The following is a 17,171-nucleotide window of genomic DNA, read 5'->3' on the forward strand; positions in this document are numbered from 1 at the left end:
TATTGTCTGAAAATGCATTATTTCAAATTTAATGGGCCCTAAGTAATAATAAAAAATTGCAACTTTTTCTTTTTTTTGAGGGAAATTTCAAAAGCATAACTATTTTCTCCACCTCACAGTGTTTTCCCCAGAGATTACATGGCTTTTATGGCATCCTATGGGATTCCAAGTCCCACAAGGTGAAAAGGGGTAGGAAGTTTCTCAGATATTGCCGCCTTTCCTATTTCCTTTGGCTCTTGAGCTGTACAGTTTTTAAGGCATGCCAAATACTGTCTTCACATGAGATACTTGCCCAAAAAGGATCAGAGAAAACATTTAATATTTTCATTACAGATTTGACACCCTGGAATATTTTGAGAAACTGGATTGTTCAGTTAGGTTCTTTATGTATTGGGGAAGTGGAAGGCTATTTCTTTCCCACCAGAAATTAAATATGCTGTGGTTAAATCTCAGATCCCACAGTTAGTTGACCTTTGTCCAGAGAGGCCATAAACCAAATACTGACATTAGTCCTTTTCTGCTTTGTGAGATTACTGTTCTCTGTTTGGATCTAGAAGGAAACACCCTGGAAGCATAAGTGCTTATTCCTGCTTCAGAATCATGCTTAGCTTACTCACTGAAGTAGCATCACAGCTTTTCTAACTAAATAAAAAGCAGTTATCATATTGAGTAAAAGGGAAAACATTACCCTAAACATCTATTGTCATTAATCTTCCATTAGGAAGAGATAGCCTGCAAAGTTTTTTACTGTGTAGAAACTCAAACAAGTTTGATGATTATAATCACTTCCAGGTTCCTAAAATAAAGACAATTTTCATTAGGAAATTGGGTCAAACTGCAGAAAAGCCTGTTGGATGTTTGCAGTGCTGTTTTCTTAGTCTTGGTTAGGAGTTAATTTCTGTGCAGAGCTCAGTACCCTCGGTCCCTATTCCAAGAAATTGTAACTGAGGGTATTCTGCAACTGAAACTAAGATTCCAATGACTGACATGATTTCTTTCCTACTTGCACTTTGGTTATGAGAACGGGCCACCTTAATGTTTATGATCTAAGTAAGTAAGTTTTTGAATTAGATTCATAGTCACACATATTTTTTAGCCCAAATATTAAATCTACAGCTTGCTCCAAAATCTGATTGAATATGTGATTTTGTTGGATGTAATCTAAGAAAACTACAAAATTTTTAAAGACATAAATCGGTCTGCTTCAATTTTTATTTTCTTTGAAGCATTGCTTCATTTTCTAAGGTTCACTCTTTTTATTTTCACAAATTTTTCATATTATATTTCTAGGCATGGGCCCATTACTCCACCTTTGTTCCTTAATGGCAGAGAAAATTTGTTTTTGAATCAGTATCCTAAGTATGTAGTAAAAAGATGGAAGGTTGAATTTTTACATTATGAGTAGAAGGTGTCATTCTTCCTGTGAATGTAAGACTTTGCATCAATGGAAACTGAGTCAAATAGCCTCCTTACTGTTGGTTTTCTACCTCTAGTTAATTTGCTACAGATTTCTTCAGCTGTGTTTCCACACCATGGCCCTTTTGTAAAGTTCCTGTTTTAGCAGTGTTATTGTATGAAGGACAGATTTTGCAGAAGTGGATTCTTTCCATTTTCAGTTAAAAGTGATTCTTGGACTCTCATAGAGGTCTCTATTGCTTTAGAGGCTGTTTATGCAAAAGCCTGAATTCTTGCTTTTCATCATGGTGAGGCTTGAACTTATAATGTGACAACATAAAAATAATGCAATTTTTTTAATATTTGCAAACATTTTTTTCCCTTCATTTCCTCTGAGAAGGTTGCATAAGTCATATTTGAAACAAATTATAATTTAGTGCTTACGTTTTGTAGTGGAGTGTCCCTGTCTAATTTCTCTTTTATTAATTAAACAAGTATGTATATCTTTCAGCTGGGCATTAGAAAACTATATTGATATATTCAAAATATTTTCCGAATAGCTGGGACGGTAAATGTTGCTGCAGAAAAGATCCTCACAACTTAGCTCATAACATCAACCCTTTTACTATCATGATGAGTCTTGAGATGTTACATTAAATAATAGGGGCAACTAACAAATTTCTCAGGATAACTCTTCTATTTTGACATCTTGTGGCCCAAGTTATATCCAAAATAAATTACTGAAGAAGGACCGGGGGGGAAGGCCTTCACTCTTGATTTTCAAGGATACAGTTTTCGGGATATTTAAATATTTAGAGATTGAAACACCTAACTTGTAGACCTAAGTATTTTAGATCACTGACTATATCTCTGTATAAAGAAATTACATTAAAAATGAATTAAACATGTACTGAGTTAAAAATATATTAAATGAACAGAGAGTTTCTTCTTTCTGACTGGGGCCATTTTCTGTTGACATCAAAATGACCTTTGCCTCATATGTTTATTTTCCTTATTTTCCCATCTCTGAATACTGAAAGATTTTTTAAAAATCCATGTCATTTTCTATAATTTAATTTTAAATAATATATAAATAGATTTATGTTTATCTTGTAAATTAGACTTATAATATTGGCAGCAAAAATTAAGGAGCTGGCTGACAGAAAATAAAAAACAACTTCTTCCTTCCCTTGTTTTGTCCTAGTTCCTTCCTTCCTCTGCCAACAATCACAATTCTTTCTTCAAAGGGAGCACAGAGTCAGTCAAAGCCTCACTTTTCAGTTTTTCTTTTGCATTGAGCAAACTGAAGCATTTCAGCAGTGCAACTCCAGGCCCTTGTTTGCTGGACTCCAATGGCATGTGCCAATATGGTTCCTTAAATTACATCTCTACTAGTCTAAGTAACAGACAAAACAATAAAAGTCTATTTCTTGACATTTTAAAACTGGAATTCCGAAATATCTAGCTTCCCTTTTGCAAAAACTAAGGACGGTGTGGCCCAAATGCACAGGAATCATGGCACAGATGCAGATGAACCTATACATATGTGCCTGAGAAGCATCAGAGTTCCGAACCTCAGTTCTGCTCTGGAATATAGGGTGGGTCTACCTTTTGGTGGGTTGCCAAACAGCCAAATTATGAGAAATTCACAGATGATTGCAGTAGGGTGACGTATTACCTTGAAATACAGAAGAATTGGCAGATCTGTCTAATTTGCAGTCAAAGGTGATGTTTTGAATTCTCTTCTTCCTCTTAGACATGGGTTCCCACAGACATGGGTTTGGTCCTCATGGACATCTCCCACAGGCATAAAGCACCAAAGGGGTTTTAGGGCTGGGGCCATGGAATGTTTTCTCTAGGACAGTGTGCCACATCATAGAGCTTTGTATTGCAAAACTTTTGCTGTTGATTAAAATCAGCCTGATTCCCTGGTCCCATAGCTGTTGGTCTCTTTTCACTTCAGACATCACCTTCCAGTCTGCGTTACTAACTAAATGAAGTAGAAAAGAAAGATGAGGAGTGTCTATAGTATTTGAAAATGTGAATAAGTGATTGTAAAGATATTTTTCTCCCCCTGTGGGGCTTTTATTTATTTGATTTTATTAATTTCTGCTTTTTGAGTATCTGAACTGCAGGCAATAGTCAGCATCACAGATTCATAAGGCAGCCAAGTGATCACTGGTTAAAATATGCACACGAAATTTCTCTTCAGTCTCAACCAATATTTTCCTCCAAACATTTTTCTCTTTCATTTGACACAGTAAATCTTTCATTCTGCTGCTTTTGTCACAAGTAGTGTAAAAAAAAACAAAACAAGTAAATTGTAAGTTAGGAGAGCTAAGACGTGTCTTCCTTTTCTATTTTTCATACCAGCACAAACTCATGACTGCCCATTTGGATCATGAGGGGAATGGAAGTGTGGAATGGTACATTCTAATAAACAAAGAAAGTGCAACAGGTATGCCTGTCAGCTGACCACGGCCTTATCTATAACCTAACCTGAATGAAATGATCTGGCAATGGTACTTTTCTAGAGATATTTAGAGAAAGACAAAGCAAAGAAGGAAAAAATACAGTAGAAATGCATGGGATGAGTGGGAGGAAGTATATGAAAATGCTGATTTTTACATTTTTTAGTTCTCTAGCTCTGTTTGCACCCAGCAGTGGACAACTTGCCAGGAAAATATGATTGCTAGCTCTAATGATTCAAATATTTGTGAGGAATGGTGATTATATAACCACTCTAAGAGTCTGAAAGAGCACATTTCTTTGAACTGTGCAGCTGAGATGGGCTGGTTGAACAGTAATAGTAATTAATATAATTTGCTTTAAAAGACATTCATCCACCAGTGTATTTTAACATTAGCAAAGGAAAGTTTGCAATATCTACCTTCACAGGACGCCAAATAAACAGTAAACAACTGTATTAGAGTTTTTAGAGACTGGAAAGCCAAAGCAGAAAAATGTGAAACTGGCCACAGTTTGAAGGCAGTTCCAGGAAAAAAAAAAATCAGGATCACTACGTTATTTTTTGTCTTGTGGTAATGCCCAGAAGTTCTTTTTCTGGGACAGCACCCCCCATCAAGAATACATTAGAAATATGCATAACTTCACGTGATGCACAGAATAAGTAAATAATTCTTAGCACGCTTAAATAAACATCTTTGAAAATTTGAGTCTGAGAGGTCAGTTAATGGTAGGAAGCTATTTTTCCTCTCAATCTTGCTTTATTTTATTCCCTTCTAACAGGATACTATAGCTTATGACATATGGTCTGCTTAAATTAGGCAGGCACCCGAAACCTTGTTCGTTCATCTCGGCGTGCGAAGCCAAGTTATCTATTAATAGGAAAAGCCTTGCCCTGGAAGAACGTGTGTGCAGCAGTCAGTCTCTGCATGGGGGAAATGAAAGATATGCTACAATAGGGAATAAAATTAATTTCTTATGTATTACAGCCAGAACCACTATGCAATACTGTTCCAAACAAAGTGGAGAAGTGCTGTTAAATCTGTATGTCTAGGAGGTGTGGTGTGTTTAGCGACTTGATGTCTGTGTTATCCAGCACACTGACTTTCCAGAGTCGTCTCCAAGTTGTAATGAACAACCTCTATCCTGCTACACCAGAGCCCAGAGAGAAATAAACCCAGACCACCAGCTAAGACATTACATAATTGCCATGGATATGAGCAATGAATGACCTCAGGTACTGTACTGAGATGAAAAGATTTAGCCAAAACCAAAAAAAGGTGCATGTAAAAAGGATTTGTTAGTTAGGTATGTAGTTTATTCTTTTATAAAACTAGATATTTTAAAAGAATGTTACAATGAAAATGCTGGCACAAAACAATGTTATTAGAAATATTAAAAAAAATGCCCACTTTCCCATGCAACATTCTTCAGTACAACTCTCAAAAAAATCATTAAATATTATCTTATGGAAGTGAGTTATAGAACTTACTATGGAGTTGAGTTATAGAATTTAGTGATTATTATTATGCAAAAATTAATATGTATATATATATGTAATCACCAAGCTCTCTTGGTTACTTCAATAGCCATCCCTCTGCTTTTGAAAAATGTAATTTTGCAGCATGGTTCTATACATCATAGCACTGCAGAGATCATTTGCCTAGCCCGTCACTTTGACTGTCAAATGTAACACCCTTCTTCTATCGGGTATAAGCAGCTTGTCTTCACTTTCAAAGCCTTCACCTCATCCTACCTATCATCTCTCATTCAGGATCAAGAAATCACTTCTTTCACTGATTAGCCCATGATGCCAGCCTCCTCCATCTACTTCTTAGATTTTCAGTCACTCAATTTGAAGCTTTATACCATGCCATTCCTTACATTTGGAAAGAGCTTCTTTAGACATCTGCAAAGCTACCTCCTTATTTTCCTTCTAATCCTGTCTGTGAGGTTCCCCTGCCATTATGCCTTCAAAAGGAAGTTTCAGACTTTGGACTGAATTTGCCTAGTTATAATGAGCTACTCCCAAAAGAGATTTCTGGATCAGCTCCAAATGGAGCCCTCCCAGAGATATGAAGGATGATATTTCCTACTCAGATGTGTCACCATCAATTCTGAATAGTTACCAGTGCCTCATTCTTCAGAGGATGTTGTCTTGCTATTGTTGGGCATCAATGTATTTCTGCTTGAAAACACAGAATGAATTTAAGGATGATGAGTCTGGATTGCAGGAGTGACAGTGGTAGTCACTGACATGTCTGAAATAAGGGGATAGTCCAGAGGATGTATTGGCCTTTTCCTTCATATGCCAAGTGGTTGATAAGATACTATTTATATCAGCTAAGTGAAATAGTAGTCTTGCTGCTGGACACAAGCAATAGAAATTGTCCTGTACTTGTGTGGAAAGACTGATGGGACATTTTTAGTTTTGGTGAACAATTTGGGGAGAGTTGGGAGCAGGATATTGCCTCTGGTTTGTTCATATTTCTGTTGTGGAATGAACAAGTAGTCATGGGAACCACTGTATTGCACTGGGTCACCATCTTAGATGAGCAACTCATCTTTGTAGCCTGTAGCCTTGAACATGTTTGCATGTTGTGTAATGTTTGTATTCTCATCTCCAGTGGCAATGACTCGGGACCAAGTCATCCCTTTACAGGAATTACCAACAGAGGAAACTGGAAACCCTATGGCATCGCTTTGTCATCTTTCTCTCCAGATGGTGCCTCCGAATCTCTTCTGAAGGGGCTTGTGCAAAACAGAGCATGTAAGTACTTCTGCTGATTTTGGTCTAAGCATCTCTAATTATGGTGAACACTTTGTTTCAAGATGCTGGAGAAAAAGGTGTCTGCCTCCTCCCCTCCCTCACCTGTCCCTCCTGGCAGTTATCCCCAGCCAACAGCATGGCTCCTGAAGAGGCAGGAGGCCAAAGTTTCCCCAAACTCCTCACTTCAGGTTTTCTCCAGTCTCCTCTATACAAGGTTTTCATCCCCCAATCCATCAGCATTTCCAGCTGCTGAAGGACCAGCAGGCTCCTCAGTTACTCTATATGAAGATGCAAACAGAAACCTTCAGACCCCTCTGTTACTGCAGCACATTTGGCCTCACGTCAGGCTGACTGGCTAAAATCTTCTGAAAAATACTGTAGTGTTCAAGTGATTAGACTGTCTTTCAGAGATGCAGTGACTAGATCCAATTTGATAATCTTCAACATATGGAATAACCATTTTTAAAACACCCTTTTAGATTGCCTTTCCATAATTTATTCTAAGTGGATCTGCACTTTTAGAAAGCCAGGATAGGATTTCTCCAAGGGACCAGTACAATGTAGATAGCAAGTCACAGTCTTGGTCAGAATTTCAGTCTGAAAACACCCACAGAGTTGTGCAGATTTCTCAAAATAAAAACTAAAATCTCTCCCAGACTGAGCTTTTTTTAGCAAGTTTCAGCATAAAACTGTATTTTTGTAGCCAAGCTATAAAGCTCTGAAAATAAGTTTATGTGGAAATGCTGAAGCCTTACTTATAGCACTGGCAATGGCTATAGCACTCAATGATTTGATGCTGAAGGCTATTAATCCCAAAGAAAACTTGCTTGGAAGAATTTGAACTTTGTGGGTCAATGAGATCTCAGAGGAAGCTGGACTGAAAACTGAGAAAAGCTGATTTTGTCCATGTAAATCAATTGTTACTGTTTTCCTGTCTGAGAAAAATTTAATGCAAAGACTAAGGATTTATGAACAGGAAAAGGGAGAACCTCTAAAGGTCTTGTAAGAAGTGATTAATAACATTGTTATTTTTTTAGATAATGCTGTTTTAAAACCATGCTGATGGTTTAAGTGAAGGAAAAACCACGTAGTTCACTTATTTGCCCTGGTTTAAGCTTATGGTCAATTTTAGGTTGTGCTACTGCAATTGCAAATACTATTTTGTAATACTTGACCCTCACGTGTCAGCAGAACTTACAGAGAATACACAACAATTGTATTAGTAACATGGCCTAGAAGATCTGAAGAAGTTTTTTGAATTGTATTTTGAGGCAAAAATATATGTCAGACAGATCTGTTTTAAAGGGAAGCAGCAGAGCATGTAGCCTCACCATGAGGCTGCATCAGGCAGAAGTGCAAGTCTTCCAGTGTAGCGTGAGAAGCTCATTCCTCAGCTTCTACCAGGGATATCGAGAACTCCTAATGCCATTAAGCTCATGTGACTTAATTCCCTAGGAAGTCATCACACGATAGTTCTGCAAATGGTCAAGACTCTGACATAGGGCCTGAATGGCTTCCTGTCATTGGAACTGAAGAATGCTTGAAAACAGAGCAATAAATCCTCTGCTTTGCTACAGACAAGTAAATCAGAGCAACTCATTTGGGAGGCTGAAAGCAAAACATAGGCAATGAAGACTATTTTGTGTATTGGCTACAGGGTTTTTGTTAGGTTTAAGGTTCCATATCAATCTAAGTAATGGGATCCTACTCTATCTCTTCACAGTTTAAGAAAAATTAAGTTTTTGGAAGCAGTGACAACAGACAAATTCGTGTGTCAATTAGAATAATAATGATTGAGGTATTTTGAAATTTGTCTTCTTCTATTGAATTCATGCAAGTAAATTACTAGCAATTGAGCTTATGTGTGTGGGTGGGCTTACAATTACTGACTAATAACAGCCAGCAATTATTATGTCTCCTTTAGTGCATTTTCTTAATTTTGTATTATTTTTCTGATTATTCCAGAAAAAACAAGAATTAAAAAAAATTTAAAAGTTTCTATGAGGAAAAAAACATACCATACTTAAATAGAAGCATGAACAAACTAGAATCTGTACAAGATTTGTATCTGGGCACTATCCAGCTAGTCCAATAGGATGTTCTGCACAGCATTGCCAATGTCACATGTTCAAAACTTGTCCCACACAAAGCGGTGCCGAGGGCAGAGGAAGCACAGTAGGTCTGTTCCTTCCTATCCCTCCTTCATGAAATGTGGATGGGACAATATTTAAGTAAAGTGAACTGTGAATATTGAGCATGAGGAGGAAAATGTTGTATCATAACAAAAATACTAATCCTGAAAGTGATTTTTGATAAATATTTTGGAGATGGCTCAGTAATCCATAAACAGAAAAGAGGCAATTATGCTCCTATAGACATTTTCTCTGAGCTCCTAAAAGTGCCACTTGTACAAAGTGCTCAGTAGTACCACTTGTCTGAGTGCCACTAGTACAAAGTCAAGCCTTACTTTCCAATGTTGTTTCTTTTTTCAGAACAGTATTAAAGTAATGAAATGCTTTTGTGAATTCAAAAGGAAAGTTAATTTTGAGAGACTGGTACAGGTACAAGTGATATCAGGCTACCACAAAGTATGCAGTTTCACTGTTCACACAGAATTATATCGTTTGAACAATCAAATGAATCCTTTCAGTTGCTTAGACTCAATGTTTAGGATACACTTTTGTTATTGTAAGTTATGACGATTCAGACTTTTTCCTCAGTGAAAGAAAACACATTTCAGTGTGTCAGAATTCCCCTCTGAATGGAAACACAGCTTTCCAACTGGTTCCCCTCTTGGACAAAATTCCTGCTCTCCTAATCCCATAAATGGCACAGTGAAAGTAGAGCAACAAAGCTTAGCAAACCAGCATTTCCTCAGGAGGATTCTGAGCCACTGTGGACAGATATATACTCTTACATTCCACTAAAGCCAATAAACAAAACTGCCAGGATGGCTCATCTCCTAATACTCTTAGAGCAAAGAAAATTTATCAGGCATCAAAATCATTGGAGCAGCGCAAACTTTCCACATGGTGTTACAGTAGCTGTGGCAGTGCAAAGATCTGCTTCACACCTTGAACTCCTTCAAGTATCTGTAAACAACTCTTCCCTTCAATAAAATGGGGATAATAATACCTGACTCTTAAAAAGATATGTTTAAAGATTTCTGAAACTACATTTAATATTTTACTGATCAGGACTGTTTTGGGTCAACTGATTTTGTTTTTATTTAAACAGGAATTTATAGAAAGATAAAAAATTAATTTGAATTAAAATTAAAATAATAAACCCCTGTTTTACAGAACAAATAGAGGAGATTCTGTCAGAAGCTTTCTCTACAGAGAGATGGACTTCTGTCTCATAGCTTTTAAATAAGAGAAAAATTATTATTAATCCTATAGTTCTCAACACTGAAATAATGCCTAACAACCATTTTCCAGTGAAGTTTTTTTAAATCAAAAGCATCATTTTGACATTTTCTGTTTGCAATCAAATTCTCTGTGGCTAGTCTTTATTGTGGCCTTTTTGCTAGAGAAGAGATGCCAAAAATCATTAAAACTGATATTGCAACATAAAAGAATACAACAGTTTAATACGAAGCCATTTGAATATGTTTATTGTGATTTTTTTCCCCTCAGAGTAAAGCAATAGCATAATACCCAGCTGCATGATAATATTGGCAAGCGAGGCCATGAATTTCAACTGCAAACCCTAAACACTGAATGTGCTGTGCTTTTTAAAGAAATCCCCTTTTGTATGAGATATGTAATACCCTTTTGTGCTGGAGTGGTTTGCATAATAATAGTTTTCTTTAGTTATTCATTGTCATGTGATGGAGCTGCAAAGTGAGCTAGGCCAAAGTGAGTAACAGCATAAAAGACAATTTTAAATTTTTCTCTAATTTTTCAGATATTTTTTGTCTTTTAGATGTAAATATCTTCAGAAAAGTTATCCACTTACTAACATTTCAGACCTGCTTGCTACTTTTCTTAATATCTACCTCTCTATTTGAGCGTTTCTTTTCCAGAAGAAAGAGGAACATTATTTCCTTTGCGTTCACTCCTGAAGAACCTTAAACATATAATTGGGCATATGATCAAGTGGTGTAAATCAGCATAACTCTATTCAAAGACATTGATACCTTGCTCAAGAGTTTAACAGTAGAACTGTTTGATCACAGAAGCCAAGTAAATTTATGTTATTAACTCTATAACTTTTATTAGAGTTGTGCATGTGTTATACTGTGCCACTGAGATAAAAGATACTATCAGACTGAAGAGCCATCTTAAAAATTAGATATATAGGATACATCTGAGACTAAGTATAAAATAAAATTTTAAGAATTTTCTGATGAGATTTCCCATGTAAATTTTTTTTTAAGATTCCTCTTGGGCTCTTTGATGTGTTCTAGTCTGGGTAGTAAGTAAGGAATATTTCCCAAAGGAGATATAATTACATTGAAGTGGAGTTCAATCTTATTCACAGTGAAATCTAAGAGGAGGACTAAAGCCAGGGGAAGTTCCTCAGCTAATGTACAATAAACTAACCATTATTCTAACTGATGCTATCAAAGGATTTTTCCTTTGAAATCAGCAAAATTATGCCAAGTTACTCTAGTTGAGACTTTGGCCATAAAATTACATGTGGTTTTGAACCTCTGGCCTGCAACCACTCCAAAGGGACCATTTCCAAGCAATCCCTGAAAAGTAACAAAGAAAAACAATGCTATTACCCATTATCTTAAATTCAAAGTGCAGACAGGGTTCATAATCTACCTGGAAAACATTTACAGGCTTGCAAATTGAAAAAGGTCAAAACCAACTGGGTTAGATTATTTCAGAAAAGCTCACAAGGTGGATTAACATATGATCAGATTTTAGCACTGCAAAGAATACCCAGGCAGAAAATAAATGCTCCAGAGCCCCAGTAAGTCTTTTTATAGCTTCATGTGTCAAAATAAGAGACCATTAGACACAGACATCCTACAAAACTTAAATGAATAAATCAACATATCCCTTATGAAGCGACCATATATTACTGTTTTCTAAAATATCTAAGATCTGTCTTTGGTATTAATTGATAGCATGTTTTTTTGCTGGTTGGAGCTGTGAAAATTTCTTGTTGCACTGTTTGGCAGAGACAGAAATACTATCATTGAAGGCGTGGAGGAAGCCCTAGAATCTAGGTAAGAGAGTATTATACTGATTATATGTTCTGCAAATCTTTTAATCTGGAATCTCACAACTGAGCCATGGGGTTCTGTCCTCTGAGAAATATGAGTTACTTCTTATCGGTTGGATACCAGGATACTCTTAATGCACTGCAGGCTACACAGTGTGTTATACTCTCAGAGGTAGTGAAATATGTTAGATCATTCTCTTTGCCTAGGGAACCTGAAAAAAGTTATTTCAGGAGGAAAAAAATTCGGTGGAGTTTTTTGAAATTTTTTACTAGGAAGGTATAGCCCATGCTTTACTTATTATGTCATTATAAGGCACTCTGAGCTTTTTTGGGAGTAAGTCCTTGTGACTCATAGTCATGTACCTTTCCCTGGGATATAGCCCTTTCCTCCAATTTTCTTATCCCTTTCCCCACATTTCTGGGGTTCTGTGATTTTTTTCTGCTCCCTAACAGATGTAGCAAGAACCTTATGTGCTCACCACTTTCTTTTTTAATTTCTCAGAAGTGTTGAAGTTTTCGTTCACAGCACACAGTGAATGAGAATTAAATGTTTCTGTTAAAAAAAAAAAGCACAATTTTTCAAATATGTCATTTTTATGTGAATATTCCAAAGTGATGCAGATGGCAAAAAATTAGAGGAATCAGCCATGGGGTTTGTTTGATTTTCTGAAACAACTGTTGCTTAGCTTGTAAGATAATGAACTCTGTACCAAAGGCAATACATTCACCTTTTTCTACTATTAATCCTCCTTCAGATGATTTGGCAAATCCATTTTGGCATTACATGATGTACAAACTTTTTCTGATACTTTGATACAAGTAGTTTTTATTACATGGGAAGTATAAGTCCATTCCTGGCAGGCACAATCCAGTTAGATCCCGATACTGTGCATTTAGACTTGGTATGTCCGGTGCCTTTGCAGAATGGATCAGATAACAGAGTTTAACTGTAAGAGAGACAGCTTAAACTTGCATTTTGTTCAGTTGAATTTAAGGTGCAGGAGCATCCTACTGTCTTGTATCTCAGTGCATGGATCCAAAATTTTTGCTCATTTTTGGGCCATATCCTGATTACTGCCTGTTACCTTTTCAAAATGTTTGTGGCTGACTGCATTGGGAAAGATAATATTGCTTTAGATGGGCTCCTGATATATTCCTATATGATAATTTCTGTGACACTTCCCCCGTAACAGCTCTCATATACATTTCATCTGACAGCTTTCTAGTTCAATGAAATGTTTTAATACTCTTTAGGTGAAAAAAATACTAATTTTTGGCAGGTAAGCAAAAACACATTAGCCACTACGTTCTCCAAGTCCATGGTAAGTCATGGTACAGCATTCCAGGAGACTTCTGAAAGTCCTCTACCCTTCCGGAGTGAGCCCAAGATGATAAAAAAAAGCACAGGATGAAGGTGGAAAAACAAGTCTTCCCTCATGCTATCTACAGTGTTACAAGGAAACAACAGACCAGGACAAATTTATTTCTATTCTCTTTCTACGACAACTTAATAAGAATAGGACCCAGTTTCAAGTAAACTGAGCTTTTTCAATATTTTGTAGCCTCTATGCATGAAAATGCAGAATTCACCTCATGTAGTCTTCTGATGATCCAGTCACTGAGAAAGCCTTCCAAACAGGCAAGACCTGAGTCTTAATGAATTTAAAAGCTTCTAAAATGTTCTTTGGTTATATGTGCTTTAAAACAAAAAGTTTATTCTTACATGCTGGCATGTCTTTATTGGCATGATTTATTTACTTTTTATATGAGTGAGAGCATGACTACTTTTATGCCAGCATATTTGATTGTGTATGACTTACTTTACACTTACAGGGATCTATTGTTGGTTATGAGGAAAAATAAAATTTCTGTAGAGTGTTTAGTTGAAGTTAAGCATGACATATCTTTGAAAATCTCTTAAAGGATTATTTCTAATAGTGCCATTTGGACCCTTGCTTTGCTTATAAAAATCTATGTGAATTTATAATGGACAAAGATACAATTATCCCAGAATAGCTTCAGGAAAAACCATCAGATTTCTTTCAGAGGAGGTGCACATATATGGATAGCAGTGTATGTTACTATTTCATGGGCAGGCTGGCTTTTATTTTCAGTGTGAGACTTATTCTCCTATCACTTTTGATGGTCAGAATTAATTCCCTTTAAATCAAGATATTGCATTTCCTAAGTGGAATTAGTCCTTAATCATATGACTACAAGCCAAAGAATAGTCTTAGCCAGGATTTTAATATTGCCAGTGATGAAAATCTGAATGCTTGAAGTCTCTCAGTATTCTTGGATCTTTGAGAGACAGACTATCAAAGTCTGTCCCAGCTTAATCCAAGAAATTGCAAACTCAATCTCATTGTAACAAAAGAAACTATATTCATGGGCCTTTTCCTCTTTTCTAGATCAAGAGTTCTGTCTTTTACGTTCCCACTAAAGCTTTTCTGCAAAGTCCTTATAGAGCTGAATAAACCTTGTTAAAACTTAATTATATGTTGTATTAAAAACACATCTGAAAATTACATTTCTCACAAGTTGGTGTTTAATTGTTAAGAGATATTTCTGTTGACTCCCCCATGAACTTATTAAATACATTTCTTTCTCCTGAAGATGGAGGCACTCTCAGATGGGCAGAACTGAAGTTTGAACTGAACAGGATTTTTAAAAGATCCACAGTTCTCCCAGCATCTGTGCATATTTAAACCTGGGGTCTGGTTGTCCTTCTTTACACCTGGTCTCAAGCACGAATTACTGTAACAGCATCTCCACTGACAGTGAAGTGCTTCCTCGATAGATGTGAGCTTATTGAATGGGTACTGTTGCTAGGAAAACCAGCTGATTAGAGGGCTGGTGTAGCAGCCAGTTGATGTAGTACATGCTTGATAAAGCTCTTATCAGAGCCTTGCACACTTTCAGGAATGCTCACAATTCAGCTGGTTTTATCAATATGAAAAAAGCCCCATTTTTTCCTCATTTCAGTCACCTGTTGGAAGCTGCCTCGCAGAGCTAAGTTTTAAAGCTTGAAATCATCACACTGTCAGCTTCTGCTATTCCTGCCCATCACACAGTGACAAAGGATGCAGCAAAGGAAATGCCATGTCAGAGAGAGTGTTCTCCCTCTATATCTGTCCTGGTGACGTGAGCAAGTCAGAGTGCTTTGAGCTGCATTCTCCGTGCACAGCCGTGCGCTCCTTTGAAGGCCTTTCAGGGGCTACCTGCAGTGAACCAGTCATTCAAATGTTGAGGGCAGAAACAGAGGAAAACAGGTCATCAGAACTGAAGTGGGGAGAAGTCTTTGGCATAATGTGAAACCGCAATTGTCTCTTTTCCAAGCCTTCAGTAGGGTAGGAGGACGAGGACAATGATGAGTATTATTAGTATTATTATGACTATTATTATTATTTCATTTAGCCAACAGATACTTTTGATTGATGCTATTTAAGAATACGAAGCCAAAGGCGATCCTTTATTTTTTCTAAAAACTTCCATGTATGTTATTACTAAGCAAACCATGTCCTTTGCTTCAATTCCATAAGCAAACTCCTTCCATCAATCAGAAGGGAGTATTTCTTTAACAAAAGACATTCTTTAACAAAAATGACATTCTTTTCTCTATACTGCCAGGAAAGATGACCAGAAGAAAACTTTTAATCCTGTAGAGAAATCTAAGAAAATTATGTGCTAGATACACTAATGGCTTGCTGATCTGGTCCTTTTTGCAGCTGCTTTGTAAAATGCAGATTAGCATTTTACAGATGCTTTCAGGCAGGATTTTATGGATGGCACTGGTTGCCCTAGCAGCCCCTACACCCTTAAATTGAGTGGTTAGTGAAGCAAAGGGGTGGCACTTCCCTTAGCCAAGAACTATACACTTTAGCAATTTTTCCCCTTTAAAATTGTTTTACGAAAACTTGGCTGTCAGGGTGCACTTCAAAACACCCTGTCATGTACACCCCACTGAGGTGGAGAAATCATTGAGGGGATATAGCTGTATTGAAGATCTAAGCAATCACATGCTTTGAAAAGTTGACTAGAATGATTTTGGTATAAGTCAATTTGTAGAGATGTAAAAGATGTGAAAAGGAGGAGGTGATGTGCTGATTACGCCCAAATAAGTGAAGCTTTCCTGCCTGCAAAAAGTTATATAAAGGCATTCTGGTCAGCCTTCCAAAATGGACTAGTTGAATAGATTGTAGTAACTGCTAGTGCAAACTTTATAAATTCTAAGAATCTGGGCATATTTGCCCATGCAAAGGTTTGTGTCCTCATATCTTTGATTTACTGAACCACCAGTTTGCTGCTAACAGAATAATTATAGGCAATGCAAAAGTCCATTATCATCTTAATGCTTTTCCAGTTCTTCTGTGTCCCTCGAAGCAAAGAACAGTATGAAAAGGCCTGATTTTCGTTTTCTTGGAGGTTTGTTTGTTTGTTTGTTTTTATCAAATACATTCATCTCAGTAGTGAAAAGCTGGCTGTAACAAGCGAGAACTGTGGCATATTTGGGCTTACAAACAGTTTCATCAAAAAGTACCACTACAGTATTGATTATATCAGAGACAATTTTGTAAATTTGAAGATTCTTTGCAAACTTAAGAAGGTCCACAGAGTGCAACAGGGGACAGAGCAGAGGAAATCAGATCAGGTAGAAAGTGTAGGTACGCAGAGTACACCTGCAGAGGCAGAGCGAGGTATTGCATTCTGCTGATTTGCAAAGAAGCCAGTTCATACATCAGTTTAAAGATAACTTGGTCATCTGTCACAGGACATGTGCTTCCTGCAAATTGACTCTGCCCTTTTTTTTTTCACTTATAGTCCCTGAACATTGAACCGCTGTGGTTTAATTGGGCGTAACTGGGTTTCAAGATTCAAGATACTGCTCAGATTATTCTGCAATAAACTCTTCTGATTGCCAGCAGGAGGGAGCCCATGGATGCCAAACTAACCTCATCTCTTCAGCCAGCTGGGCTATCACATGAAAAAAAGATTCTTACTTCTGGGTCACTCAGACAGCTGTGTTGTCCAGGTGATTTTTTGGATGTGTGACTGTTCTCTATACTTGCCTTTGATGCCTTTGATTTCCCATCTATACTTCCTGCTAATTTCTTCATGGCTTGCAGAAGGCATTAGTTTTATGTGTCTTCTCTGCCCTTGCAGTCCTCACTCACATAAAAGCTTCACCACAGCATGCCCTTTTATACCTTAGTCATTCTTGCTTACTGCTCTACAAAGGGCATAGCCGATCCTGGGAAATCTTTTTCTCTGGCATGCTGATGTATTGTGCTTAATGTATTATCAACAATGACAGATCTGCCTCAGGCAACTCCAGCAACCCAGAAAGCATAGGGGGTTT

The 17,171-nt window shown here is 37.0% G+C and overlaps 1 long non-coding RNA gene across 1 annotated transcript; it reads left to right on the plus strand.

The window, feature by feature from the left end:
• Nucleotides 1-3,781: 3,781 nt before the first annotated feature.
• LOC113961532 lies at nt 3,782-16,794 on the plus strand. The gene is made up of 4 exons (XR_003532340.1): nt 3,782-3,853; nt 4,851-5,169; nt 6,584-6,631; nt 16,634-16,794. It is a non-coding gene; the product is annotated as an uncharacterized LOC113961532 (long non-coding RNA).
• The last annotated feature ends 377 nt before the right edge of the window (nt 16,795-17,171 follow it).

Source organism: Neopelma chrysocephalum, unplaced genomic scaffold, assembly GCF_003984885.1.
Source record: "Neopelma chrysocephalum unplaced genomic scaffold, ASM398488v2 Primary Assembly neopelma1_97222, whole genome shotgun sequence".
NCBI lineage: Eukaryota > Metazoa > Chordata > Aves > Passeriformes > Pipridae > Neopelma > Neopelma chrysocephalum.